Source organism: Perca fluviatilis, chromosome 11, assembly GCF_010015445.1.
Source record: "Perca fluviatilis chromosome 11, GENO_Pfluv_1.0, whole genome shotgun sequence".
Taxonomy (NCBI): domain Eukaryota; kingdom Metazoa; phylum Chordata; class Actinopteri; order Perciformes; family Percidae; genus Perca; species Perca fluviatilis.
The window spans coordinates 35029147-35056555 of NC_053122.1; the positions used below are offsets into that span (position 1 = coordinate 35029147).

Genomic DNA, 27409 nt, shown 5'->3' on the forward strand with positions numbered 1-27409 from the left:
TGGTATTTCATTTTATCAATGGGATACATTGTCTGTACATGTGTACAGACAAGGTTAGTAGACATGTTTCTGGTGTGTAAAGACAGAAAAATCCACGCAATATATATATATATATATATATATATATATATATATATATATATATATATATATATATATTAATTTTGTTGTGTATTCCAAGAAAACAGATAAAGGAGGAAAAGGAAAGGATGACATGAAAAATAAATTAGTAAAATAAAAGATTTCAATTGTGATGAAATACAAAATAAGCATACACTGTTCAAATTATATGTATAAGTTTAAAGTTGCTAATTGATGAATCCGTCCATTGTGGGCACAAACCAAAACTCTTAACAGAGCACAGTGTAATTGTGAAGATGTAACATTGTGACCTTTGATGATCCACGGGCTGTAGAACTGCTGCTTCCAGGTATCTGGCCAGTCTTTGGTGTGAGGACAGCATCACTGTTGTGACGTGGAGGAGCAGAGGCCTTAGATGGAAAAACAGTAAAAAAAAAAACATTATACCTTGTATTCCTAATGCAAATAGCAACCACAAACAATAATGCCAACAGTGTTTTTGTTAGTTGTTTGGTCAAAAAGGGATCTTGTACTAAGTTAATACAAATAACAGTTACCTTTACAACTTGTTTAGGGCAAAGTATAATGCTGCACTGAGGAGGAGCCGTCTCTGTGACAGTGATGAATGACTAATGAATGATCAGCGTAAGTTTGGTTCCCCGCATCAGTTCACCTGATCACTCACCAAACGTCAACAGTAGTTAGGCTCCAATGAACTGTGCACAGCATTGGATGCAAGGCTATGGACGTAGGACAATGAAGCGAGTCCTGACAAGAGAAAACAGAAAGTTGTTGTAATAAACTGCAGACTATGCAAAAAAACATGTTAAAAAGTTACATAATCCACAATAATTAAATACCTTGAACACTGCTGCAGGGCAACACTACATTTCTGTCCAGTGCTATTTTCCACAGAGTAGTTTAGGAAGGCTGCATTAGATTCAGCTTCTTGTCATGTTTAGCCTTCTTTAAAGTCCTTACCTTGAACACTGCTGCAGGGCAACACTACAGAAACTGCCACACTAACCCTAACCCTAACATCTTTTCTTGACCATGTCAGCATAAGATACCTGTGGTAAACCTGGCTCATCACTTTGACCTCTGAGGTTTACTGGGGTCACAATAGAAGGCCTTGCTTCACCATTGCTGTGACATCCTCTCTCATCAGCAGAAACCTTTGGTGCATAAGCACAACCGGCGCAACGTCATAGAATGTCTCTGAACAGATTCACGTCCACACCGAACAGAAAACACCTAAACAAAATGGCAAATTTATTCTCTAACAGAATAAATAAAGCAACAGTAAATGCAACTATGTTAATGTGAAACCTGTGTAAATATTTGAGTCTTTACTGAAGAAATTATGAATGATTAACTGAACAACCAATATTGCAAAAAATGTAACATTTAACATTTCAACTGAATATATATAACAACAACAACAACAATATAACAACATTATTAACAAACAAATCTATAAAACTAAATAAAAGAACTAGCAAACTAAATCATCTTTCTCGAAGGCCTCTGCCTCAACTATTTTTTTTCCTGAGGTTGTTATTTTTAAATAGAAGGGCAGCTTTATCAAAAATCTTTCAAGGGGAGCCCACAGGGCCTCCTCAATGTCATAGACAGTGTCTCCCTCCTCAACCAAGAGCTGCAGGAAGCCAGGCTTCCCGAATTCAGTGGTTCCCAGAGCACTGACCACAGCCGTGGTGACGATGTCCTGGACGGAGGAAATGAACATTTCTTAGCACAGATTTCAAGTTCATGTAATCAAAATGTTTGAAATAAAACATCCGTCCTCTGGAGGAGTCCATCAAAGTCAATAAACAATTGTGTTTCCTAAAAATCAAAACTGCACTGGTGATTGAAAATATTTATATATATTTTTTTTTTGTTATTTTTTGCTTGAGTGCAATGTCTCAGAATATTAATATTCTTAAATGTACTGTAGCAAACCAGGGGAAACACGTCAGCCAATCCGGCACAGGGGGCGGGTCCATAGGCTCAGACTGGGGGAGGTGATAGAGGGAGTCTATCTGCCTGTGCATGTGCTGCAGCCACTTGGTACATGGCACTGGTCACACCTGCAGCCCACCAGGTAATCAGGGGGAAGGTGTTAAGAGAGTCAGCCCAAGGCTGCAGGAGGAGAGGAGACAGTGAGGAACAAAGGCCCAGGGGAGCAACACTTCAGGAGCTGATGGCCAATAAGGATATTGGCTAGGAAAAAGACTAACCTCTCCCTCTGCTTAAACTCTCCCAGGACAACACCTCCTGAAGGCTGACGGACCCCAGACGGGAAGAATCCTAAGTTACAGTTTGTATCGCTACCCTTTTCCCGAGCGACTTTATTAAAGAACGCTTTATGTTTAAGCCAACTGTCTCTGAGTTTCCTATGATCATTGTGAATCTGGCTTTCAAGTCCCCTGGGTTGCCACAGTACTGAACTCATGCACTGCAATCTTTCAGAGATTAGGCATTCAACACTCCTTTATTAAGTCAATTTAACAATACCTACAAACTTGTCTAAATGTCTAAGGCTAGAAATAAAATAAGGGATTGCATGTATAATCACTTCATTGAAATATTTATAGAGGGTGTTTTAAATATTTGAGATTTTATTTTTCATACATATGTACTTGTTACATATATTTTGTATATTTTGCATATTTAAATTAACAATTAAAACCTCAATGAAAAAAAAACTACCTCAAGGGCTGTGTGCCCGTTGACTGAAGTCGGAAGCCATACGGGGTTTTGCTTCCTTTCACATGGGTCAGTCTGGCCTGCTGACCCAACTCAGTTAGAAGCATGGCTGCCTCCCTCCACATGTTCACCGCAACCCGATATTTGTCCTATAAAAATTGTTTTTAGGGTCACCGTTTCCTTCCCCACCTGTACCTGTTTTATCACGGAGACCTGAAAAACACGGACAATGTATTAGTGTTAAATAGGCTACACTTTTTATAGACTACTTACAACACATTTTACTCACAACACCACAATGAAGATAATGTTATTTTTTTAAATTCACTACCTCTATAACCTCTCCTTGGACGGTCAGAAGCCCCTCTACCCTGACAGCTTCCATTATTGCGGTCCATACTGAGTTTGGGCAGAGGAGCTTCTCAGCCTCGGCCCGCAGCTCATCTGTCACTTCCAGCGGCGCTGAACGGAAGAATTGTGTCTCTTTTGTGACATTAATTCTATAAGGCGGCGTCTGGCCCCGCAGGGCGTACCCCCTCATTACATAACTGGAACCTGTATTTAGTTTGGAGGCAAATTCCTCGTACATAGTCACTTTCTTGACTGTATTTCCGTCAGATGTGACGACGACTGTGTTATCTTTGGACACAGATGGCCTCACCGCCCCATCCTGGAAACACTAGGACACCATTGGTTGCGACTGCTGCAATATGAACAGGCGGGGGCTTGTAGTAAGGTGTCTCCGGTCGGCTTTTGAGTTAATATTTACGTATAATCATGACATATAGAATATATTACAGAATATTTACATTTATAATATTAACAATAAAATACATCATAAATAAACAACAATATAAACCAATTAAATGAACTAATAACATTAAAAAAAACGTTATTTTTCTATATTAACATTTATAATTTAAAATTAACAAACAACAATAGGCTGATTCTTCAAATAGTGGGGGGTGGGGGTGAAAGGGTTTTATTTTTCATTAAGAAAAACTGCCTCGACCCTTCCCTCTTTGTATGCCAGGGTCACTGAATTTGGCATCACGCACAGCTCCCCTGGAAGTGCCTTCTCCCACACCTCGGCGGGGATGATGCGCTTAATATCGAATTCATCCAGAATTTCGAGACTGTCGTCCTGGAGGACACGAACACCCTTTACATTCACTAGTCAATTTCCGGTCACAACCTATAGAAAAGAAATATATTTAGTCATTGATGAGTTAGTCTCGCTTTTGCCAGACCATCCACACGCTGCGGAGCAGAGGAAGGTCTGGCTAGTCCACACACCATGCATGGATGAGAGAAAAACATGCTCTGTTTTATTGGCATTTCTTTAGGACGGAGCCGCTGTAAAATACTCATGCGTGAGAAAACTCAGATTGGACAGATAGTCTAGCTAGCTGTCTGGATTTACGCTGCAGAGATCTGAGGATCAGTTAACCATAGTTAAATCAACCAGAGTTTAAAGTTACATCATAAAAAAAGCAAAAGGAAACAGAAAAGACATGCATCCATGCAAGGAATTTCCTGCAGCATCGGAGCAATCCCAGAACTGGAACTTCAAGGATATACCGGTAGACTATTGCTGCATGAACCAGTAAAAGACCAATCCTAAAGTAAGCATCAATATTATGTATGAAGTAATTTACTCAAATGAACCTCAGTGAAAGAGGTGAACTGCATGAGGTACCCATATGAAGGGGAATGTTTCCCCTTCATAATTTTACATTTCACTTGACTGAGAAAAATGTTATTATTATTATATATTTTAAATAAGCACACATTTTATCAAAAGTTTTTTTTTTATACATTTTCTTACCTCCCTGATGTAAACAATTCTCATTGGAATTGGTTTGAAACTTCTGTACAGGCTCCAACTAAATGTGACAGGGTAATAAAAACAAACAAAATACAATTAGGCAATTATCTGTTGTATAATGTGTATTGGAGATAATTAAAAAGTTATTTGAGTAGTGTGTTAAGATGTATATAATGTATTTAGAAATATAGACTTTTTTTCAAACTGAGTGTGTGCAGTCTTCCATGTATGATTTTGTTTCAATCTTATTTCATTGTCGTGCAGTATGGGCTGCTATATATAAGATTGTATATAAAGTCAGTGCAATGTGTGTTAGCTGTCAGTATGCAAAGGTTTAAGTTTGTTTGGGAGTACAAAAAATCTCCAGAAACTTACTACAGTGATGCATCCCTGGCTGCAGGTCAGCAATTTTGACATCCTTGGACGGTGGTGACAGCATCATTTTGGCCTCCTGCTCTAAATGGTTAGGCACTTCTATTGCTGGACAATTATAAATTGCAGTATTTCTCTGCGAAAGCATTGCTTTATTGGTTCCCACCCTGCTCATTCCATCATTTTTAATGACATAAGTATTTCCCTTTTTTATTTGATTAGCCAACCCCTCAAATAATATAAATTATTACTGTGCTGCCATCCTATACGGCAGCAGCAGTATTTGTGTTGCTGGACAGGGCTCTTGCACCCCCATCCACAAGCTCCCAATTATGGACTCTGGTGGACTCTTTCATTGAAATGACCTTTATGGTCATACTGGGCCTCCTCTCATAGGGCTTCGTTGCAGAGTTGAACGTTTTCAGTAATGCCATTCTGAAAATACAGACACAAAAAATACAATTTTATGAATACAGGTGACATCAATCTGTTAATACAACAAACACAGCATAATATGTTTCTTTCTCAGTAGCTTACATATAAATGGTAGCCTGTGAACTAAAATTTAAAGAATAATGTCATAATATTATACATAAACTATTATTATACATGATATATTTATGAATAGATAAACCATTTATGAAGTAACACTGTTGATAAGTTAATGTTGCACCCTCGGATACAGTAGGGGGCGGCATGCAGTTTTCGCGCTGGTTTGCAGTCGGTTGCAGCCTGCCTCTAAAGAATCAACCAAAAAGTGGTTCCGGATCCTGTGTCAGTATTACAAGCGTTCTTGTAAACTGTCTATGATTACAAGCTGTACACAGCAAGACGCTGGCGTTGAAGGAATTGTTTATCTTTTGGGAGAATTTCATGAGGATGCAGTTAAAACTTTAAAAGTATAGCTAAACTTCCTATTTTGAATTATCATTACTGTTAACGTTACTGTAGAGTGATTTTTGTTGATGTTTAAAGAGCTTAACATTACTTGGATTTAGGAGTCAAGATGACTGTTAAGTGTAGCTAGCTACCGTCAATGTATTGTTACATTAAACTAGCTAGCTAGCTAGTTGTGGGGTGTTAAAACTGCTGTAGCATAGCTACATAAGACTCAAAACAGGCCCTGCGTGAGGTTACATTAACTTTAACTAACTTGCTAAAGTTACAGCGTGTTCCCGTCAGATATCCTCCACAATCACCGATGTTTGATCAATGATTATTTATAAATATTCATTGGCGTTCATACACTACCGGTCAAAAGTTTTAGAACACCCCAATTTTTCCAGGTTTTTATTGAAATTCATGCAGTTCAATGTCTTATTGTACTCTGAAATGAAAGAATAGAACAAATGAACAATTTAAGTTAAAAAATAAATCATGGAATCAATTTATAAACCAATATGTATTCTAAATTTTTTACTCAAAGTAGCCCCCTTTGGCAGATATAACAGCTGAACACACTCGTGGCATTCTTTCTACAATGGAAATCAAATATTCTTCAGAAAGTTCTTCCCAACTCTGTTGCAGAAGTTCCTATAAATGTATGGCACTTGTAGGTTGCTTTGCTTTCACTTTTCTGTCCAGTTCATCCCAAACCAGCTCAATGGGGTTTAAGTTTGGTGACTGTGCTGGCCACTCCATGTTTTTAAGCTTACCATCCTGTTCTTTTTTCCTGAGGTAGTTCTGGCATAGCTTGGACTTATGTTCTGGGTCATTATCTTGCTGTAGGATGAACCCCTGACCAACTAGGCGCATACCATGGCGCTGCAAAATGCTGTGGTAGCCGTTTTGGTTCAGGGTGCCTTTCACTCTGTACAAACCACCGACCCTGGATCCAGCAAAACAGCCCCAGACCATCACGCTTCCCACACACACACTGAGGAACCATCCTTTCGCCTACTCAACGGCGTAAAAAAATCCTGCGTGATGAACCAAAGATTTCCAAAGATCAGTCCATAACACCTTCTTCCAGTCTTCAGTAGTCCATTGACGATGTTTTCTTGGCCCAGGCAAGCCTCTTTTTCTTATTCTGACGTCTTAGCAATGGCTTTCTTGCTGCAACTCGACCTATCAAACCTGCAGCTCCAAGTCTTCTCTTTCCAGTTGAAACTGAGACTTGCTTATTACGACCACTATTAAGCTGTGCTTGAAGCTGTTGTCCTGTGAGCCGCCTATCACGCAAGCTGTTGACTCTCAGAAACTTGTCTTCTGATTCTGTTGTGGCTTTGGGTCTGCCAGACCTCTTCCTGTCAGAGTTTCCCCCAGTTTCTAAGTGCCTTTTGATGGTGAAGAATACTGTACTCACTGACACCTTGACTTTCTTCGCAATTTCTCCGTAGGAAAGACCAACATTCTTAAGTGTTATGATGGTCTGTCTCTCTTCCATTGTTAATTGCCTTTTTCCCGCCATTTTTATAGCAACACACTACTTTCTGCAGTACAATACTGTTCAAATAATGCTCACGAGGGTACGGTACCACAGTGTGTTCCAACAATACTTTTATACAAACAGAGGGGGTTGTAAGTAATCCAGACAACTTTCAAAGTTTGATCAACCTCCATTGCTGCAGAACAGCTTTACATTGTTTACCCATTTCTTGTTCTAGATTAAATAAATATTCATTGTCGTTCATATATTTCTGTTTAAACTGATGAAAAAATAACTCTTAACGTTACGTGAGCTTAACTAATGCTAAGTAACTGCTACCAACTGACAATGCTGCGAAGCTAAGTAATGCTGGTTAATGGCTTCTTAATGTTGATTAACGTCAGCGCAGCTGACGTTGTAGTAGTCTAATGATTAGTTTTTTTTCGTAAGTTTATTTATACATGACTTTGCTGGTGATTTATATATACAGGTATTAACTAAAAAGTTGTTTAATGTCAGTGTAATGTTTGTCACCTACCTCGTCTCTTCCTTGGAATATTGTAGAATAACAGTTTGTTTGTCTGTCAGTCCGTTTAATTTATAGAGTGGCTGGGCTGTCAAACTACTGTTGTCTCATGCACTGTATGTTCTGCTCGTCAATATTATTGATTTGATGCTGATACAAAACACATATCATAGCCTAATAAACTCAAAATACAGGTTTAAAAAAATTCTCTTCACAAAAACCACTTCTAAACAATGCTTAGTTTCTACAGTTGCTGCGGTCTCATTGTGATTTTAGCAGATTTACACTCATATAATTGTCACTTCATCTTTTTAGAAGCAGGAAGTAATACCTGCTGTCAAATATGAATTTAACTATCACACAAATCACATATTCTAAAGTATATGGGACATCAGACTACCGCATTAGCTTCATCCTTGTTAACCTTATTAATTATTCATTTATGTATTTATTAATTTACAGGCATAAAGATCTTATGGACCCTGTTATCCATACCAAGTTTGTGAAATCATGACAAGCTCCCCAGGGAAGATATTTTCCCACTACTCTACTGTAATGACTTGCTGTATATTATGGCTATCCAGGATGTCAATGTCATTTTTTCCGAGTAATCAAAACTGATGCACCATGTTTGACTGGTATAAAAGTCTTATTCTGCTCTAAGTGGTATCTGGTTGGTGCCATGCAAATGTTTTAAATAATACATGTTTAATAAGAATGTAGTGTTAATGCTGGTTTACTGTGAATTTTGAACAGGTTTGTTTAAGCTTAATATTTAAAAAAGTATAAATAGTAGAAAAAAAGTTGAAGAATTCCCATCATCTGCTGAAAGAGCTGAACATTTTAAAAGTTGAATGGTTTTAATAGCTGAACGTATGCAGTTGGAATGCTGCTGAATCAGCATTCCCACTAATTACAAATGCCTTGAAAAGAACGAGTATTCTTCATTAAGGTCGGTGCCTGGAAATGCTTATGAAGCGAACTGCATTATGTGTCGGAAGAATTTCAAACTTGGGACAATGGGGATCAGAGTGGTGGAATAGCTTGTGGAAAAGACGACCAGATACGTGGCTAAATTTGGAAATACAAAATGCGGTGCGTTTGTAATTACGTATTAATCGGTCACAGAGACATGAGAACACAAACACACACACACACACTTATTCCCACACACCTCCGCAAAACACTCTTACACACTCTGCTGTCTACTCTCTGTCCACAACGAGTCCTCCACAAACTGCACAGCCCGGTCTCATGGCAGTTCGTGTAAATGTGACGTTATTGTAATCTATTGATACGTGTTCACGGAGACGTTTTTGTCGGTTTTTACGTGGCGGACAACACGAATGTAATGTATTTCAATGGGAAGCATATTATGTGGCCACAGCACGAAAATGGTAGGGAGTAATATAAAAAGCCAACACAGGACTTTCACCCGGGCGAGCGGGGATCGCGTCCCGCGTGTGGTGCTTTGTTTGGCGTTTTGTCCCGCGTGTTACTGTGGCGCGTCTCCCGGCATTTAAGGCGCCCTTTCCCCGTAAGGTTTTTCGTAAACCCAACCTCCGCCATCCCGTTTTTGTGGCGCCTCCCCAGCGGGCCGCCACGCAGGTGCCTCCCGGCTTATGGAGCGTCCTTTTCGGCCGTCTCACCCAGCGGGCCGCCTCACCCAGCGGGCCGCCTCCCGGCTTATGGAGCGTCCTTTTCGGCCGCCTCTCGGCGTCCTTTCCCCGAGAAAATAACGTGACATTTACACGTAAAAAAACGAGAAAAACGTCTCCGTGAACACGTATCAATAGATTAAGAATAACGTGGACATTTACACGAACTGCCGTGAGACTGGGTTGAACTGCAACCCATCCATCTGGGTTTCTCTCTCTCTCTGCCACAACACACACACACACACACAACACACACACACACACACACACACACACACACACACACACACACACACATTATCTTATGTAAATGTATTTGCATTTTAAAAGCAGCTGGAATTGTCATTTATTTATTTATGTTTTTTTTTTTTTTCAAAATGACCAGTATTTTTTTATATTTACTTGAATTTTATTTATATTGTTCATGGGACCTAAATGTTCTGAAAATATTGTAATAATATAATTTAGGACAGCAATGACATTTTTTTTGTTACCCTTTTGCATTACACACACTCAATGTTCTTAAACTCAAATGATTATTATTTTACCATACTGTTTATGTTGAACAGACATCAGTGTGTGTACTTTGAAAGATTACTGTATATTTCCACTTAAGATTTGTATTTCCATCGTAACTTTGGTCTTAAATTTAATTTAGAAGTGGTATTAAAAGGTCTTATAAAGTCTTAAATTTAACTTTACCTGTAGACACCCTGTAAATAAAAGCATGACAATAAACTATATATGTATGGCCCTTGTTGTGATTCTCTTTTTCCAGTTTGGCCCTTAGTGAAGTTGAGTTTGACACCCCTGCTCTAGTTACTCGCAACTTCCGTCAAAACACAGGCACCCAGATGATACGTTCAAGAGTAATTGTAAATCATACAATGCCACAGAAAAAAATACTGGTCACCGTAATACTGCTTTTTCTGCCACAAGGCATCATTTTGTGAGTAATTACATGCCACTTTGCGACACAGTAATACAGCAGAGATCTTATTTATTGATACATATCAATATCTATCCAGCTTAACGTTACTACAATGTGCTGGTTGACAAGTAGCTAACGTTAATGCTAATGCTTGGTGGATAACATTATAGGGTTCAACACGCTCATAAAGTTATTAGTAGTATGATTGTTTTGACCACGGATAAAAGCAGCACTGTGCTAACCCACGAACGAGTTCACCAGTAACGTTAACGTTAGCCTATAGATAGACGACTAATCTAATGCTAATTTAGCCAGCTAGCACACCCCGGTCGGTCTGCCTCACTCCCCCAGCGCAAAGAGACTTCATTCGGGATGAGAGCTGACAACACAGCCCTGGACATGTAGCAATAGCTAGTTACCATTAGCCCCTAGCCAGCCAACAGCCAGCCACTATCATTACAGCAATCCCGGCCAGCACTTAACTCCGTGCGGCTCGATAAAATGCTAGTTTTTTTTTTTTTTTGGGGGGGGGGGGGGGGGGGGGGGGGGGGGGGGGGGGCTAGTGATGGTGAATAGCTTCGGCGAGTACTGACTCTATAGTCAGAGTGAGAGAGGGTGTTCGCGGGGTTTTAAAAAGTATTAAAAGGCAGTAAATCAAGTTAGTGAAAATAAAGGCCATTAAAAGGTATTAAAATGTATTAATCACCATTCTACAAGGTATAAACTTTTTGAATAATTTTTTGCAAACTATGAGTTATCCATTTGTTTATTATGTCTATTTAAATTGATCTTGTAAAGTTTGTGTGATATTATTATCCTATCCCGCATCGGGTGATAGCCTATCTTAGCCTGACAAGCCAGACCCACATCAAGTTTTTGACCCTGGCTGCAAATTATTTAATTTATATTTAATATGCTGCCGCTAGGGTGCGCCTAGATTTCTAAGCTAAGCCTATCTATGATCCTGACGTCGACATCAGTTCGCGGGAACGTGGATGAAACATTTTGCACGCTGAACTGGATGACTAGTGGCTGCTGAATGTCAAGCTCCTTAACAGCTCTGACAGCTAGGCTACCTAGACAAACATGGGCAAATGATAAATGGCTAGAGGACCCGGCGTTTATAGACTGGCTCAAGCTCGTAGAGGGGAAAGACCGGCAGGCTTACTGTTCGGTTTGTAAAAAAAAACATCAGCATAACTTGGATGGGGGTTAACACTCTTCGGTTGCATCTGCAATGTACCAGCCATAAATCTGGAATATCAGTTATCAATCTCCAGTTTCTGTGCTGCTGCTACCAGTAGACCTACACCAACGCAAACCAGTGCCACCGTCCAACACAACGTTATGTCTACAGCATCGACTACGGCAGACCTCCGGGTGATGATGGGCGCCACACCAACGCTGCGCGCGGAGGTTCTGTGGTGTCTGGACACTGCGGTCAAACACCACTCTGTGACGGGGCGCATGGCTGCCGTCACGGTAGCCATGCGCTACCTATTTTATATCTCAAAGACTAAGTGAAGAGGTTCCCTGTATATGTTTGTTTGACGTGTCAATATGTTCTGTTACTTATCATATTGGTTTCAAATCATCTGTTAAACCTAGTCATTCATCAAATTCCCCACAGTAATCCCCGTAGCTTTCTTGTGTACACATTTAACATCTAATACTACGGTGATTTATATGCAATTGCTACAACCATCTATACATCATTCTCTGATTGTTTAAAACCATAACAGTTACTTTACAAACATGACAGTGTAAAATAATCACGCAACACTTTTGTCTTTGTTAACTAGTGTCTTTATTGAGTTTAAAAGCTAATAGAGGGTAACATGATCTTTGTCTTACCAGCATGTGCTCTCTTTGTTATAAGGGAAAGTTTTCCGCGATCCTTGGGTTTAAATTACTCTGACTTCCGGGTAACAGGAAGTGACATGAATTTTAAGTAATACATTTATTAGCCATCAAGATGTCTTGTGGCTTTGGCTAATTTGAATATCAATTATATCAATTATATGATGTAAATGTCTAGCTTCTTAGATATATTAATGTTGGCTGTATGGTAGTGTTAATTTCGTCAGACGAGACAAAACTTGTTTGTCAACGACCTTTTTTTCCATGACTAAGACGAGACGATGACGAGACTGCGCCAATGTCCAAAAACGCTGACTAAGACTAAATTAATTAATTATTGTTGACGAAAAAAGACGAGACTAAAATGTCTTGCATAAAATAAAAACTAAGATAAAATCTCTCTTCGTTTTCGTCTACAATCGTCTCTACTTTTCTATCATGAGATAGAATATTCAGCTGTTACTAGGGTTGGGTACCGAGACCTAATACGGCACCGACCGGTTATCTACCAGACCGAATAGCAACGCGGATTTCGGTGCTACTTAAATGCCTGCGCTTCTCTCTGATGCTCCTAAACGGACGTTAGAGGCAACCGAAACATCACTGCACGGGACGCTAGTTAATACTACATTTTAAGGTAGGTAACGTTAGCTTACTGTTAGCTAGCAGCTGGAGTAAACACGGTTAAAATGCTGACAGCTAAACGGTGTAAAGTTTGTCTGTATTTCACCTTGTAGGATTCCAACCGGGGGACGTACGACAGTCTGCAGCTGCCGTTGTCTGAAAAACAACACATATGTTGCGTTCACTTCAAACTCGACTTGCCAACCTCGTGGTGCGTTCAATGTTATTGTAAAATACCATTTTTCTATTCAGTGGTTGTTTTTGTCGTTTAACAGGAATTTACTGGTGAAATAAGGAAGAGGCTCGATATTTATATAACTTTATATAATTTATTTTTATATAACTATTTGACTGAAATGGTTATCAGAAATAATCTCAGAAATAATTTATTTAAAAAAAGACTAAAATGTTTTGACTAAAACTTGACTAAGATATATTGAGTTCTCTTTTGACTAAAACTAGACAAATGACGAGACTTTTAGTCGACTAAAACTTGACTAAGATACCTTGAGTTCTCTTTTGACTAAAACTAGACTAAAATGACGAGACTTTCAGTCGACTAAAACTTGACTAACAAAAAAAGATATGTGAATGACTAAATATGACTAAAACTAACAAGGACATTTGGTACAAGACTAAGACTAATGGTGTGTCTCAAATCGCGCACTTCTGTACTTATACTAACTATTTGAGTACACTCAAAATGTCACTCGTCGAAGTGTGGTAAATGCAGTGCACTACTAGTACCCAGATGGTGCACTCATAACGGTCAAAAAGTTGAGTGTGGATCAATGGACACTTTCCACACTCAACGGTCGCCATCTTTGCTATGAGCGGAAGGGGTGGAGCTAACAAAAGTTTAAAAAACTTTCGATAATGGCGACCAAAGACGCGACAGCGACGGAGCATTACAAATGTAAGTTTTAATCATTTTGCTATACTTGTATAACATATAAGCCACCTGTTTATGTATATTAAGATAATTTTGCAGTCGGTGATGATTTTTGTATCAAGCTAGCTTTAGCTAACCTTAGCTAGCTATCTTACAGCGGCACAGTTAAACCAAAGAGTATGAAGTTACTTCTATACCCCTGATGTTCACAAAAATTTGTTAAATTGAAATCCGACACCATTGTTAGCTTTATTAGACCTTGGGGTAGATTTTACATAAGTGGCGTGACGAAATTCAAACTGTAAATACTCTAATTACGCCGAAAACTAGCCAACCTATCGTCCTCACTGTAGAAGATTTAGCGTTAAATGCGTGATCCTGTAAATATACATTACATATACATATACATTAAGCTGCGAGCGTTAGCAGTAATGTTACAGTACGTTAATGCATGTAATGTTATAACGTATTAACAGTGCTGTTTCTGTCCTGATCTGACTTATATAATCGTTAGGGACAGACGAGGACACAAGGTCCCTCATTAACTGGAGAGTGAACGCCTCCAGCTTTACGGGCAAGCGGAATGCTGCCCTGAATGGATATGAATAAGTAAATGTATATTATATCTTCCTATCGTTATATATTGTACTGTGGACCTATTTTTTACATTGCTAGCCTCATACAAATTGTATTTTTCATTAGGGCGTACATTGAAAGTCGAGGGCTGCAGGACAAGGTTACCCCCCCTTTTTTTTCTTTTTAAATGGGAAAACCTCAAACAAAAATACAAGGTTGGTTAACTGTCAGAATAATTGTGAGTTAATCAGCCCTAAGGATGTAAGCATTTAATTTTAGTTTATGTTTTGATCTTAAATTGGAGTGTTTTCTGTTGTCCGTAGGATCTGAAATGCTCCAGAACTGGAGTCAGCAATGAGGGGGGTGAGGCAACCGCTGTGTCCTGGAAGTGGTACTCTTTGATGGATGAGGCAATTGGGGGCAGGCCATCTGTAACGCCGCCTGTCCTCATTGCCTCATCATGCCAAGACATGGCGGTTGTTGAACCCTCCTTGGTGGTGACCCCAGAAAGGGACGCAGCCAGGGCTTCCACGGCATCAACTCCAAAACGGAGGCGAGTGGATGTCGCGGAGGCCCTGAAGGATTCATAAGAGAGGGAGCAGATGTACGAGCAGGAGATGAAGAAGATGGAGCAAAGTACCATATGAGCTGGGATTCCAAAAGGTGACCTGGAATTTTCTGGAGGCTGAACATTGGGAAGGGCCCAGCTGATGGAATTGGTGCCACTGTTAAGCGCCAAGCAGACTCGCTTGTGGCGAAGGGCATTGACCTTCCAACTGGAAAAGTGTTGTATGAACAACTGCAGGTCCATTAAGTCAAGAACACAAATGACAATAAAAATTATTTAGGAAAGTTTTATTTAATAAATTACAATTCAAGTTGATAAATTCTGAATGAAATGTTGGCAGTATGGCTCTGTTTAGGGAGTCCTCTGACCTTTCATGAGCACCATGAAATAGCAGAGAGTCAGAGGACAGCAGCAGCATTAGGGAACGCTCACACAGTTTAGGACTGGGAGAGCTGAACTATTCCCCCCAAACAAACCACACCTGGCAATCCTCTTGTGAAATAAAAACAAGAGGATGGAATTAGACAATTAAAAATGCTTAGGAATCTTTATGAATAAATTACAAATGAAGTTGGCAATATGGTTCTGTTCAGATGAGTCTCCTGACCAGTCATGAGCACCATGAATTTAGCAGAGAGTCAGGGGACAGCAGCAGCATTTGGGGATGCTCACACAAATTAGGACTAGGAGAGCTGAACTATTCCCCCCAAACAGACCATAACAGCAACCTCCTGAGATAAAATAAAACAAGAGGATGGAATTAAGCAGCCGGTAAGCGCATCCAGGGGCAATTGTCACTAAAGCAGAAGAAGCACAAGTAAGGTTAAGCAGATGAGGCACAATTGTTTATTTAGCCGAACAAATCAGGGACCTAAGCTCATAGCCTTCTGAGGTTCAAGAATAGCTCGAACATCAGGACGAAGTTAACGTTCATATGCAGCAGAAGACCACCGTCCCATAGCTTTAAGGGTTAAAACCGGAGCGGACCAATGCGCACCAATGCGTAGAGAATGAGCAGTATAACGGTCTGGAGGCACTCCGCAGAATTGGCAGAGGAGGCGTAGGTGAGAAGCAAACCAGGCTCTAGACATCGGTTTCCCCGCTTGCATGACAGACGGCGGCTCCTGCAGACCAGCACCAGGACGGCACCTCAAGTAGGTCAGCATGGAAATCAGAGGACAAAAGATAGTATTAGACTCAGAGATATATACGACTACACCTTCACCATTTCTAGCAGTTTTGGAGTGTTTCAGAAACAATGTGAATTGGTGATCATTAATTGAAACATCAGAAATTGTCAGATTGTGATTTGGGTCAAACATGTGCGTGAAGAAATTCACCACCCCTTAGAAAACCAAAAAAAGCTGTGAGAATCACCGTCTCTAACAACTGATCGGTGTAAGGCCCAAAACACCCATTCCGTAATTGAGATATGATTTGTTTAACCAAAGGTAAAGTGAAAGGGAGACGTTTATCATTGCCTCATGGTGACTGTCTTTTGAGGCCGTTAGGCAAAAGGCGAATGGATGGGTTTTCCAAAATACTGGAGGCAGACGGATCCAGGCAGCGCAGATGGAATTGGATGCCAGCGACCGTACTTTTAATGGAAGAAGGCTGCAGTTTTCGATCCTCAAAGCAGTTGACTATAAAAGCACTAATATATGATACACTGACAGGCAGAGCAGCTACAGATAAAGAAGCACAAAAGGTGATGAAATAAGACCAAGCTGAGTCATACAATTTTAATGTAGACCTAGCCAGACCCCCCTGGATGTACTGCACAGCATATAAGATTGGAGAGGGTTATTCAATCTAGAATGGTTTGGCTGAAAGGAAGGCATTCCAGGCTCGATTGGTCTGCAGCTGGACACAGGAGATGGAATTTCTGAAAATTAAATCAAGAAAAAGAATCGGCCACTTGATTATTCAAACCAGGGATATGCTCTGCGCGAAAATAATAATTCCCCAAAATTGACAGCCATGTAAGACGTCTCATGAACCTATTGATGAATGGGACAGATGAGCGCCTCTTATTAATAATATTAACAGTAGCTTCTTACAGAATTTGCTTCCTAGACCAATGTTTAATCCAGAGAATGCATGCTACAACAATAGGGAGAGCTAAAGACGATTCCATGAAATCATTAAGAAAAAAGGAAATGCCATTCCATTTATCTAGGAGCAGAGACCAAACTTTTAGCTCAGATCTACATCCTGCATCCAAGGTAACAACATCAGCGAGAGCTTTTGCAGATTTGGATAGGTCAAGAAGCGTGGAAATAAATGACCTTCCTTGAGGAATTACCCACATCGCAAAATTAAGGTGGCCCAAAAAGAGAGAGCAAGTCCCTTTTGGAAAAGGACCTTGAATTTTGAGCATCATAACTTATCTTAAGCGGGATAATTTCTCAAGGGGCAGCGAATCTTGCATATGGGTGGAATCGAGAGTAATGCCCAAAAAGTCTATAACTTTAACGGGACCCACGGTCTTTTCCTCCGAGAGAGGAACGGCCAAATCAAAAAAGGTGCGCTTAAGAGCTGAGATAGAAGAATCCGATTTCGCGGACGGAAAATCCACCAGGAGAAAATCATCTAAAAGATGAAGGACGAATGATAACTTGTCGTTATTAAGAAGAATCCAGCGAATCTAACCAAGAAATAATTTTTTTCCCTCCACTGAACGCCAAACAAATGCCACTGTGAAGGATGCAATGGCATTACTTTAAAAGCATCTAAAATATCTGCTTTTGCAAGACAAGCTCCTCGTCTTGCCCTTTTTATGAAGTTGATAGCGTCATCGACAGTGCTATAAAACAGGGGAAAAGGGGCTAAAGGAATAAGGCTATTGACGCTGTCAGCCAAACCATTGTGGGGAGCGGCAGACTGATCTCATGAAATTGCATATGTATGTCACGCCAATTTGTATTCCGTTTTTGCGTGTTATAAAGACACATAATCGCATTTTTGCGTGTATTTCAACGCAAATTGGCCGCCATTGGCCTATATTGCGAGTCCATTTCCGCCGTAGCGAGTGGTATAAAGCAATGGGGGATTGGGTAAGGAAGTAGGTTGGGGGTGGTGGATGGGTAAAACACAGGACTTTCACCTGGGAGAGCTGGGTTCGCGCCCTGCGTGTGGCGATTTTTCGGCCGTTTTTTGCCGTTTTTTTTTTTATTATTGTTTTTAATAAGCCTTACCCAATGTTTCTTTCCTAAACCCAACCATTTGTTGTTGTCGTAAGCGTGTTTTAGTCGTTATTTTCCGTGTTTTTGTCACTGTTTTGTTACTAAAGCCTTTCCCTGTGTTGTTTTCCTAAACTCAACCATTTTTTTTTTCTTGACAGGCTGTGACGTTGTTCTCGCGATAGTACGTCGCGCTTTCGCTAGTCGTAATGCAGCGTTTCACGATAACGCCGCGAACGCGTGGCCGATGGCGGGGTCTGTTTACATCAGCTGTTTCCAGCGTGTATCATACACGTGGATAGCTGAAAATGGCGTAAAATAACACGCCATTTGGCTTTATGAAAGTGGCGTATATATTTACGCAAAGTCATGATGCCATGTTGGGAGCGGAAAGGTCGATGATTAAACGTTTTTTACCCGAATACTTTCGAGTGGCATCGAATATCGAATATGATATGAAATTCAAGTTAATTAAACTTGAATTAAACTTTTCCAACTATTCTCACTACTTCAACTTCTTCATATGGATTTAAGCTATTCAACCAGTTTAGCTTTAGCAATTTAGCTATAGAGATTGCTAAGACATGTGACCAAGTGGGTGGCAACGTCATCAGAACGCAAATAATTATGGGTATCTTTGGCCAGTTTACATGGGCAAACATAGCAGGCTAGTGTTCTGGCATAAAAATAATGAAAACTTAGCGTGAAAAATAGAATATAGTCCTACAAATGCAGCGGGCTAAAGAAAACATTGTCAGACCATACTGCCTAAAACTAAATCCTAATGCAAAGACGAGATATGACGAGGAAATAAAGGGAATCAAAGGACTGGATCCTTACGTGCATAGCGACTGGTCAAGGGACGTCAACCTGTTGCCCAACTTCCAGCACCCATATATATACAACTACATGATATTAAGTGTTAGTGCATACACACACAAAGTTTTCAGTAACTTCAAGTCGCTGCAGCAGGCCCAGGTCTATATTACAGATGGATGGGTCCAGGACCTGGAGATTGTAAAGGTGGGGAAGAAAACTGTTGTCCGTTCAAAGGTATGCTAATGTTTTAAGCACCACACTCCTCGCTCTCTCTCATCTATCTGCATGCAGTCAGAATTCAACAAACCAACGTAACTTACTAAGACAAACACATCATGCACAAGTTAAATGGTGAATTGTGAAAACTTTGACTCGTTTACTGCTCTTACTAAATGCTCTTTCTAGTAAAACACTGTTGCAAGCTACTGGTGCATGAGCCTGTTAAAATAAAAGATAGTTAGCATGGGGGGGGAGGTGGGGCAGGAAGGGTCGGGGGTGGCTAAGGGCTGCATTAAGATAGAGGGGAGAGATGAATCATGTAAAGGTGATGAATGGTTTACATGTGGGGGCTGGGGGCAGTGTGTTGTATGTATGAAGGGAGTGAGTTTACTGGTGTTGTGGACAAATCAGTGTAGTATGCAGGTAAGCCCATCCATCCCCAGCCCACTTCCAACCACATTGTACCCCTGATTGGCTGCATGCATCAAATAGCTCAATGTGACTTGCTAGTACTGTTTTGTAGGGCTGTAACGATTATAATCGTGATTAATCGCATCCAAAATAAAAGTTTATATTTACATAATAAATGTGTGTGTACTGTGTATAATTATTTTGTATATTTAAAAACACATGCATGCTTGTATATATTTAAGAAATATTTGCATGTATATACTGTAGCTATATAGTTTTATATATCATTTATTTTATATATAATTGATATTATATATAAATATTTTATATGTAAATAACACATTTGTCTTAAATATATACATGCACGTATGTGTTTTTAAATATACAAAATAATTATACACAGTACACACACATTTATTATGTAAATACAAACTTTTATTTTTGATGCAATTAATCACGATTATAATCGTTACAGCCCTACTGTTTTGTATTTCTCTACAAGCTATTAATAATGCTTTTATTGTCTTAGGTGAATCACTCCATACGACTGAGCCAGAAGCCCCTCCAGCCATGGGTCATACTTACAGCATGTGGGGAAGTGGAGAGCGCTCACTATACTTGTATGGCTGGTGTGGCAGAGAAGTGCGCACATGTGGCAGCCCTCCTGTACAAGATCGATACAGCTGTGCGTCTGCGGGGAAATGTGACTCCAACAGATGTTGAAGCGTACTGGGTGATGCCCTCCAATATAACCAAAGTGCAGGGAGTTCCTGGCCCTACTGTTGACTAGAGTTGAGCCGGATACTCGGCTGAAACGAGTATCCGGTACGGATAAAGCACTTTTGCAGAGTAAGAGTATTATACAAGTAATACGAGTCAATATCTGTGCTCTGATTGAATAAAAATCCTCATTGGGTAGCTGACTGTGTCTGCGTTCTGTGATAGGCTAGTCACAGCGCCCCTCCCCTACACACTAGAGTCTGGATCGGGCCGGATTTTTCTGTCCGAGGCCGGCCCGCGTCCGACAGAGCCGTGACCAAACCCGGCCCGAGCCCGACAGGTATTAAGAAATTTGTGTCCGAGCCCGGCCCGAGCCCGACACAGTTAAAATCTAATCTTTTTTCCTCATACTAATGACACATGTAGGCTACGTTTGTTTGTGTGGAAAGCTCGCTTTTATTAAACAGCTGTAGGAAGGCATTCGGAAATGTCAACAGATGAGCGCATCAGCGCACACGGGGCAACAAGCGCACGTTAATAAGCTGTTGCCTTATTGCGATGATGTGACCGAGCCCGACCCGACAACGACCATAATTTCTAAATATCTGTCCGAACCCGGCCCGGCCCGTCGGGTACCGTCGGGACCCGTCGGCCTCGGGTCGGGTATCCATGCCTTACTACACACATACAGATTTATTGTGTTGCTGTGTCCCGCTCTGCTCACTCACACACAGAACACTGAGAAGAGAACAGCTGTCTCTCTCTCTCTCTCTCTCTCTCTCTCTGTCTCTCCCTCAGTCACTCAGGTTCGCGGGTCTTTTCCGTTAACGTTTAGGGTTTCTTCAGCTTCAGGTTTGTTTTTTACTTCGGTTTGTAGTACTAACTTGTTAACCAGTAGAGACGGAGAAAGGGAGAGATACAGACGAGAGAGACGGAGAAAGGGAGCGAAACAGATGAGTGAGGAAGAAAAAGAGTAACAGAGAAAAATAAGGAACAAATGGCACTCTCTGGACAGTGAAAACAGAGCATTTAATCCAGAATGGACAGACTCATTTCTGTTCATACTTCCCAATGGGAGCACAAAACCAGTGTGTCTCATATGTGCAGAAACCGTGGCACTTATTAAAAGTTGAAGTGAAATGCCATTATGAGACAAAACATAAAGGTTTTGAACAAAAATACCCACTCAAATCTGAATTGAGATCACAAAAAATAAGTAGTTTCAGAGCCCAATATGGCCAGTCCACCAGGATCCTGAGCAACACATTCACTGCCCAACATCGTGCTCTTGAGTGTTCCCTCAGAGTTTCTTGGATTTTGGGTAAAAACACAAAAAGCCATTTACAGATGGAGGGGTTGTCAAAGAATGCATGAGTGCAATACCTGAAACACTACTTGAGGGAAAAGAAAAAAAATGAGCTTTGTGATAAAATAAAGCAAATTCCCATGTCAGCATCATCTGCCACAAAGAAAAGTGAAATATTAACTCAGGATGTGCTAACCCAGCTAGATGAAGCCATTCATAAGGCACCATGTGTAGGCTTAGCTGTGGATGAGTCCACTGACATATGTGACAATGCTCAGCTGTTAGTGTATGCCAGGTTTTTCAACACAGACCAGAAAACATTCTGTGAAGACATGTTAGGTGTCCAGGTGCCCAGGTTTAAAATCCTGGCAAGACAGGCTAAAGCTCAATTCTCTCACTGAGCAAAAACATGGGGGAGTGGAATATGGTTGAGACTGTTGAGTCAAGATGTGAAACAGAAAAGGGGAAATTCAAACTTTTCCTCCCTTTTATATTATTTTTCCGAAGTTAAGCACTTTTTTTGAAAATGCACAATTTTCACATTTTCTTTATTTTCTAGAGATGCACCGATTGACTGGCCAGTGACCGGAATTGGCAATATTCACGTGCTCGGCCATGACCTGCGACCGGCAGGTCAGTCTGACATATGCCGATTTTATGCCGGTCAAATACACTCGCACCGCCGCTCAATCAGCTGTTTATGAAATGTTTTAAAGTCATAATTATACACGAGCCGTCTGCTCTGATCTCAGCCGCTCTCTCTCTCCCCTCTGAGGCTGAATAAGTGAAACATGAAAACCGCGGGTCCCGTGAAATATGACAGCGTCGGGCACACTGACTTTTATGAATTGACTGTTTATCAGACCCCAGATGAGACAAGAAGCTAACGTTCTAACATTGTACTTGAGATGTGTGTGAATTTTCCACACCAGGAGTCATTTATATAGTTCTATTTTATAGTGATCCATTATCTGTTCAAAAAATGTTTTATGTTCTGGGCAAAATGTTCTATTAATGAAAAGATAGAAAATAAATATCTGTGTGTGCTGTAAAGTGGTTGGAAAAAATGAAATCGGAATCGGCTAAAATCGGCATAGTGGCAGTTCAAACTCAATGAAAATCGGAATCGGCCTAGAAAGTTGTAATCGGTGCATGTCTATTATTTTCTCTTATTTTGAAATGCAGCCCTAGTTTTATTTAGTTAATGAAAGAACATTATACATATCTACAGTCATACATATATGTTCAGTTCTATGTTACGTGACAATAAATAGTCATCAAGTTTTTGAATTGTACTGAATTAATTTGATTTGATGGTCAGTTATTGATTACATTCAGATGTTGATACAACTACTAGGCTACTTAAATATATATAACACTAAATTGTTAGACATTATGATCTTCCGGACTTTTGCTTCAAAACATTTTCTCTAACTGGACTTTTTTTAAATTTAGTTGAATACCCCTGCTCTACTGCCCCTTTAGAAGGTACAAACAAGTAAGGTACAAAATTGCTCCTCTGAATCAAGGTACAACGATGTACCTTTGAGGGTACCACCCCAGTGACAAGCTTTTGTTCCTTAAAGGTACTGTTTTGTACTTTTTTTTTCTGAGAGAGTGTGTGTGTGTGTGTGTGTGTGGGTGGGTGTCTGTCTGCCTATATACACACACACACACACACACACACACACACACACACACACACGTTTTTTATGATGTCGTGAGGACCAGTGACTGGCAGCACCCTTTCTGAAGGGTCTAGAGACATGCTTATTTCATGTGAACACAAAAATGATTGAAAGAAAGTTAAACACACACACACACAGACATACACACCAATCATCATATTTTTCGTATTGACTTTTTTGTTGCTCTTTCAACAACAAAAAATAGCTTTTTTCAAAGCTATATAGGTTTTTTTATACGTTGATAACGCTGGGAAATGGATGCAGTTTGGTTTGATTTAGGCACCAAAACTACTTATTTAAGTTTAAGAATCTTCTGTTGTGTGCTTCATGTTAGAAAGCGAGACTGAACCTTACAATGTCCAGACAAGCTCATGTGGACATCGTACAGAGTTGATATGTTACAACAGCTTAGCATTCTCTGTTTCTTCATACTATAATAATGTTGAATTTGATTATTTGCTTTCAAGTTAAAGTTGAAACATGAAGAATTAAGAAACGCTCACAGATGTAATTGCAATGATAGTTGTTTATTATATGAAGCTCAGCGTAAATTCTTAAAGGAAGACTTCATTCACTTTTCCATCACTCATAATGATAAGCTGTTTCACGGTACGTCACTGGTCAGTAGTAATCAGAACAGCTGTGTTGTTGTTAGTTAAACCAATCAGGGTCGACCATTTGTCGACGAGCCTATCACAGCTTGATACCCTGCTTTAAATCTGCTCTCTCTTCCACGGTTGGCAGTTGTCGTTTCAGGAAATAGAGTGCGTGCGTTTCCTGACCGGTTGCATGGCATTCCTGTTTACGCTGTCTTTTGTGCTTTTTGTGGCTGCTATGTCGGATTCTGAGTTGGATCCGGGGTCGGATGGTCCTGGTGGGTGTTTGGACGTGGAGGCTTCCACGGGGTCTCCGGACGGCGTGCGTCGGAGCTCTAGATTGACCGCCGTCTCTGGTTCACTTTCGGGGGAGGCTGACCGGATGTCTTCTCGGCTTCGGGATCGGGGCGTCGTGGCGGCTCCGGGCGTGCTTTCACCGGAGCTTCGGGAGCTGGCTGCTCTTGGCGACTGCCTGTCGCCAGCCCCGTCTGTGGCCACGCCGGTTGCCAGTGGTCGTGGTCGGAAACGGACCAAGAAGGCGGATCCGCCTGCCAGGGCCCCGGCGAAGAGGAGAGCTGCGGCGGCACTCAGCCAGCCGGCTGATACGGCTGTTCCGGGGCGCCTCGATTCGGGCCTCATCCTCGCTACTGCAGTCCCTCCGCTCGATGCAGGCCATGGAGGCTAGGATGCGGGCTGTGGAGAGCATGGCGGGTGGCGGCGTGTCTGGTACTATTACTACCGCTCGTGGCTCCCCTGTCTGTGCCAGCGGTGGTCGGTGTTCAGCCGGTGCCTTCTCCTTCCGTGGAACATTGTCATTCCTTGGCCACTGCTGTGCCTTCTCTTTCCCTAGGTAGGCCTTACATCCCTGTGTCTGCTAATATTTCCAGTAGGCTGCGCTCTAAAATTCTGCAGGGCCGTGATGTTAATCTGGTGAGTCTTATTTTGCCGTCCCCGGAGTGTGATAAGTCTCTGGTGGCGGGGGATGGGTTTTCGGCGGTGGTTAAGTCCGCTGACCCTCGGCTGAACAAGGATCTTTCCTTTGGGCAGTTCGTGGTGGCGTTTGGTATATTTCTTCGGACGTTATTTGTTCCGTGTAACCCAACCGGAGGGTGGAGTTGGATCTGCACTCGGCGTTGGTGGGCGATTTGTTCCTGAGGTACGGGCGGAACTATTTTTGGCAGTACCATAGAGCTTTTCCGGAAAGCTGCCGCTCATATTGCCCGTGCTAACGTTCGCCTGGACTGGTCAATTCTGGACACTGAGATCCTGGTTATGGTCGTGGGGGTGCTCAAGCTATTTTGTGTTCTCACTCGCGGGCTGCGGGACATGTTGCTTCGCTCTGCCCTGGGGTGTGGGGCAGCCAACCGGCCCGGCCCAGTCGCACCGCGCGGTGCCCGCGGTTTCCCGTGTCTGGAGTGGATGCTCGGGGGCGCCAGGTTCATACGTCCAACAATAATCCGATTTGTAATAATTTTAATGAAGGTGTGTGTACTTATGGGAATTGCTGTTTTCTTCACATCTGCAGCGATTGTCGGGATGCTCATCCCAGGTCGGTCTGCCCACGGCGCCCCGCCCCTCGCCGGAAGCCTCGGGGTCAACCTCAAACTGGTTCCAAGACATATTGAAGCTCCATCCCTCTACCCCATTAAATTTACGTGTGTTGGCATCTGAACTGTCTAGTCATCCTAATTCTGTGTTTGTCGATCATCTGCTGTCTGGGCTTTCCAAAGAGGTTTCGGTGGGCGCTTCTCACGATCCGGAGGTTACATATGTGGCGAAGAATCTTCTTTCGGCTGTTTCTGACCCTGATACGGTGGCTAAGTGGGTTTGCGTCTGAGGTTAGCAAAGGGTATATAGTGGGGCCGTTTGATTCCTCTCCGTTTCCGTGTTTCGCACTAGTCCTTTGGGTGTTGCGACTGGGAAATATTCTGGGAAGAAGCGCCTTATATTTGATCTGTCCGCGCCGCGCTGCGGGCCCGTGTTAAGTATCAATAGTCTCATTCCACCGGTCCCTTTCTCCCTTCATTATGCCACTGTTGATGATGCGGTTAAACTTATTAAGTTGGCGGGGAGGGGGGCCTGGCTCTCCAAGGCTGACATTACTGATGCCTTTAAGATAGTCCCTATACATCCTTCGCAGTGGCCTCTTTTTGGCGTCAGGTGGGATTCCAAATACTATTTTGGTGTGCGTCTGACGTTCGGGTGCCGGAGCAGCCCGTGTATTTTTAATCATGTTTCCGAGGCACTTTGCTGGATCCTGCTTAACAGGGTTGGGGTTCCAGCGGTGATTCATTTGCTGGATGATTTTTTTCTCGTTGACCCCCTGGGGATAGTGTTGGGTCGTTGGGCAAATTGAGACGGTGTTTTTTTCCCTCGGTGTCCCTCTGTCTGAGGCTAAGACTGTTGGTCCGTTACGCGGTTGGAGTTTCTGGGCATCACCCGACTCGGGTCCGATGGAAGCGTCCCTTCCGGTGAGAAGTTGGAACGCATTCGTGCCATTGCTGCGTCCTTTGTGCCTGAGTGTCTTGTTACTAAGCGGCGGTTGCTCTCATTGCTGGGGCATTTGAATTTCGCTATGCGCGTTATTCCGCAGGGGCGCTCTTTTATATCCCGGTTGCTGGATTTGGCATCTTCGGTGCCTGGGTTGCATGATGTGTTGTCCCTGGATGACGGGTGCCGGTCTGATTTGCGTTTCTGGTCCCGACTTCTGGATGACTGGAACGGCATTTCGTTTTTCTACGACGACGTAGTATATTCTTCTGATTCGTTGAGGTTTTACACGGATGCTGCACCTTCCGCGGGGTTTGGGGGGTATTTTCAAGGGCAGTGGTTTGCTGGCCACTGGCCTCCCACTTTTTCCCCGGCGGATTCCATTGCTCTATATGAGATTTACCCGATTGCTATAGCTTCGTCGCCTGGGCGGTCTGTGGACACGGAAGCGGATTTCAGTCCTGTGTGATAATCAGAGTGTGGTTGACATTATTAATAGAGGGCGCTCAACATGTTGTCAGATAATGCCTCTGATGAGGAGCATCACTGGTCTGGCCTGTCACGCACAATTTTATTATTACTGCTCGCCACGTCCCGGGACATCATAACTCTGTGGCTGATGCTTTGTCTCGCTTTCATTTTCAGACCTTTTGGAGCCTCTGCCCGGCAGCCTGGCCTGTACCAGTAGTGCTACCGTCTCTCACGGAGCTAGCAGTGTATTGATTCCTAATCCCGTTGATGCTTATTTAGTAGCGGCTAGGGAGTATATGAGGAAAGGCTTAGCTGTGTCTACTCTGAAAACATATGATTTTGCGTGGTGTACTTTTGCTTTATTCTGTGTGTCTATTGGTGTCCCCCTTAAACCTGTTCTCCTTACTAGTGTTTGTGCTTTTATTTGTTATTGTACTGATACTCGTCACTTTAAACCCCAATATACGAGGGGGTTACTGGCCGGCATCCAATTTAATATCAGGTGTTATGATCC

The 27409-nt window shown here is 41.8% G+C and overlaps 2 long non-coding RNA genes across 2 annotated transcripts; both read right to left on the reverse strand.

The window, feature by feature from the left end:
- Nucleotides 1–316: 316 nt before the first annotated feature.
- Nucleotides 317–1404, reverse strand: LOC120568375. Its single transcript, XR_005640710.1, has 3 exons — nucleotides 1152–1404; nucleotides 639–849; nucleotides 317–491 (listed from the first exon to the last, which is right to left on the reverse strand). It is a non-coding gene; the product is annotated as an uncharacterized LOC120568375 (long non-coding RNA).
- A 257-nt stretch (nucleotides 1405–1661) lies between these two features.
- On the reverse strand, nucleotides 1662–3366 carry LOC120568376. Its single transcript, XR_005640711.1, has 3 exons — nucleotides 3122–3366; nucleotides 2794–3003; nucleotides 1662–1807 (listed from the first exon to the last, which is right to left on the reverse strand). It is a non-coding gene; the product is annotated as an uncharacterized LOC120568376 (long non-coding RNA).
- Nucleotides 3367–27409: the final 24043 nt, after the last annotated feature.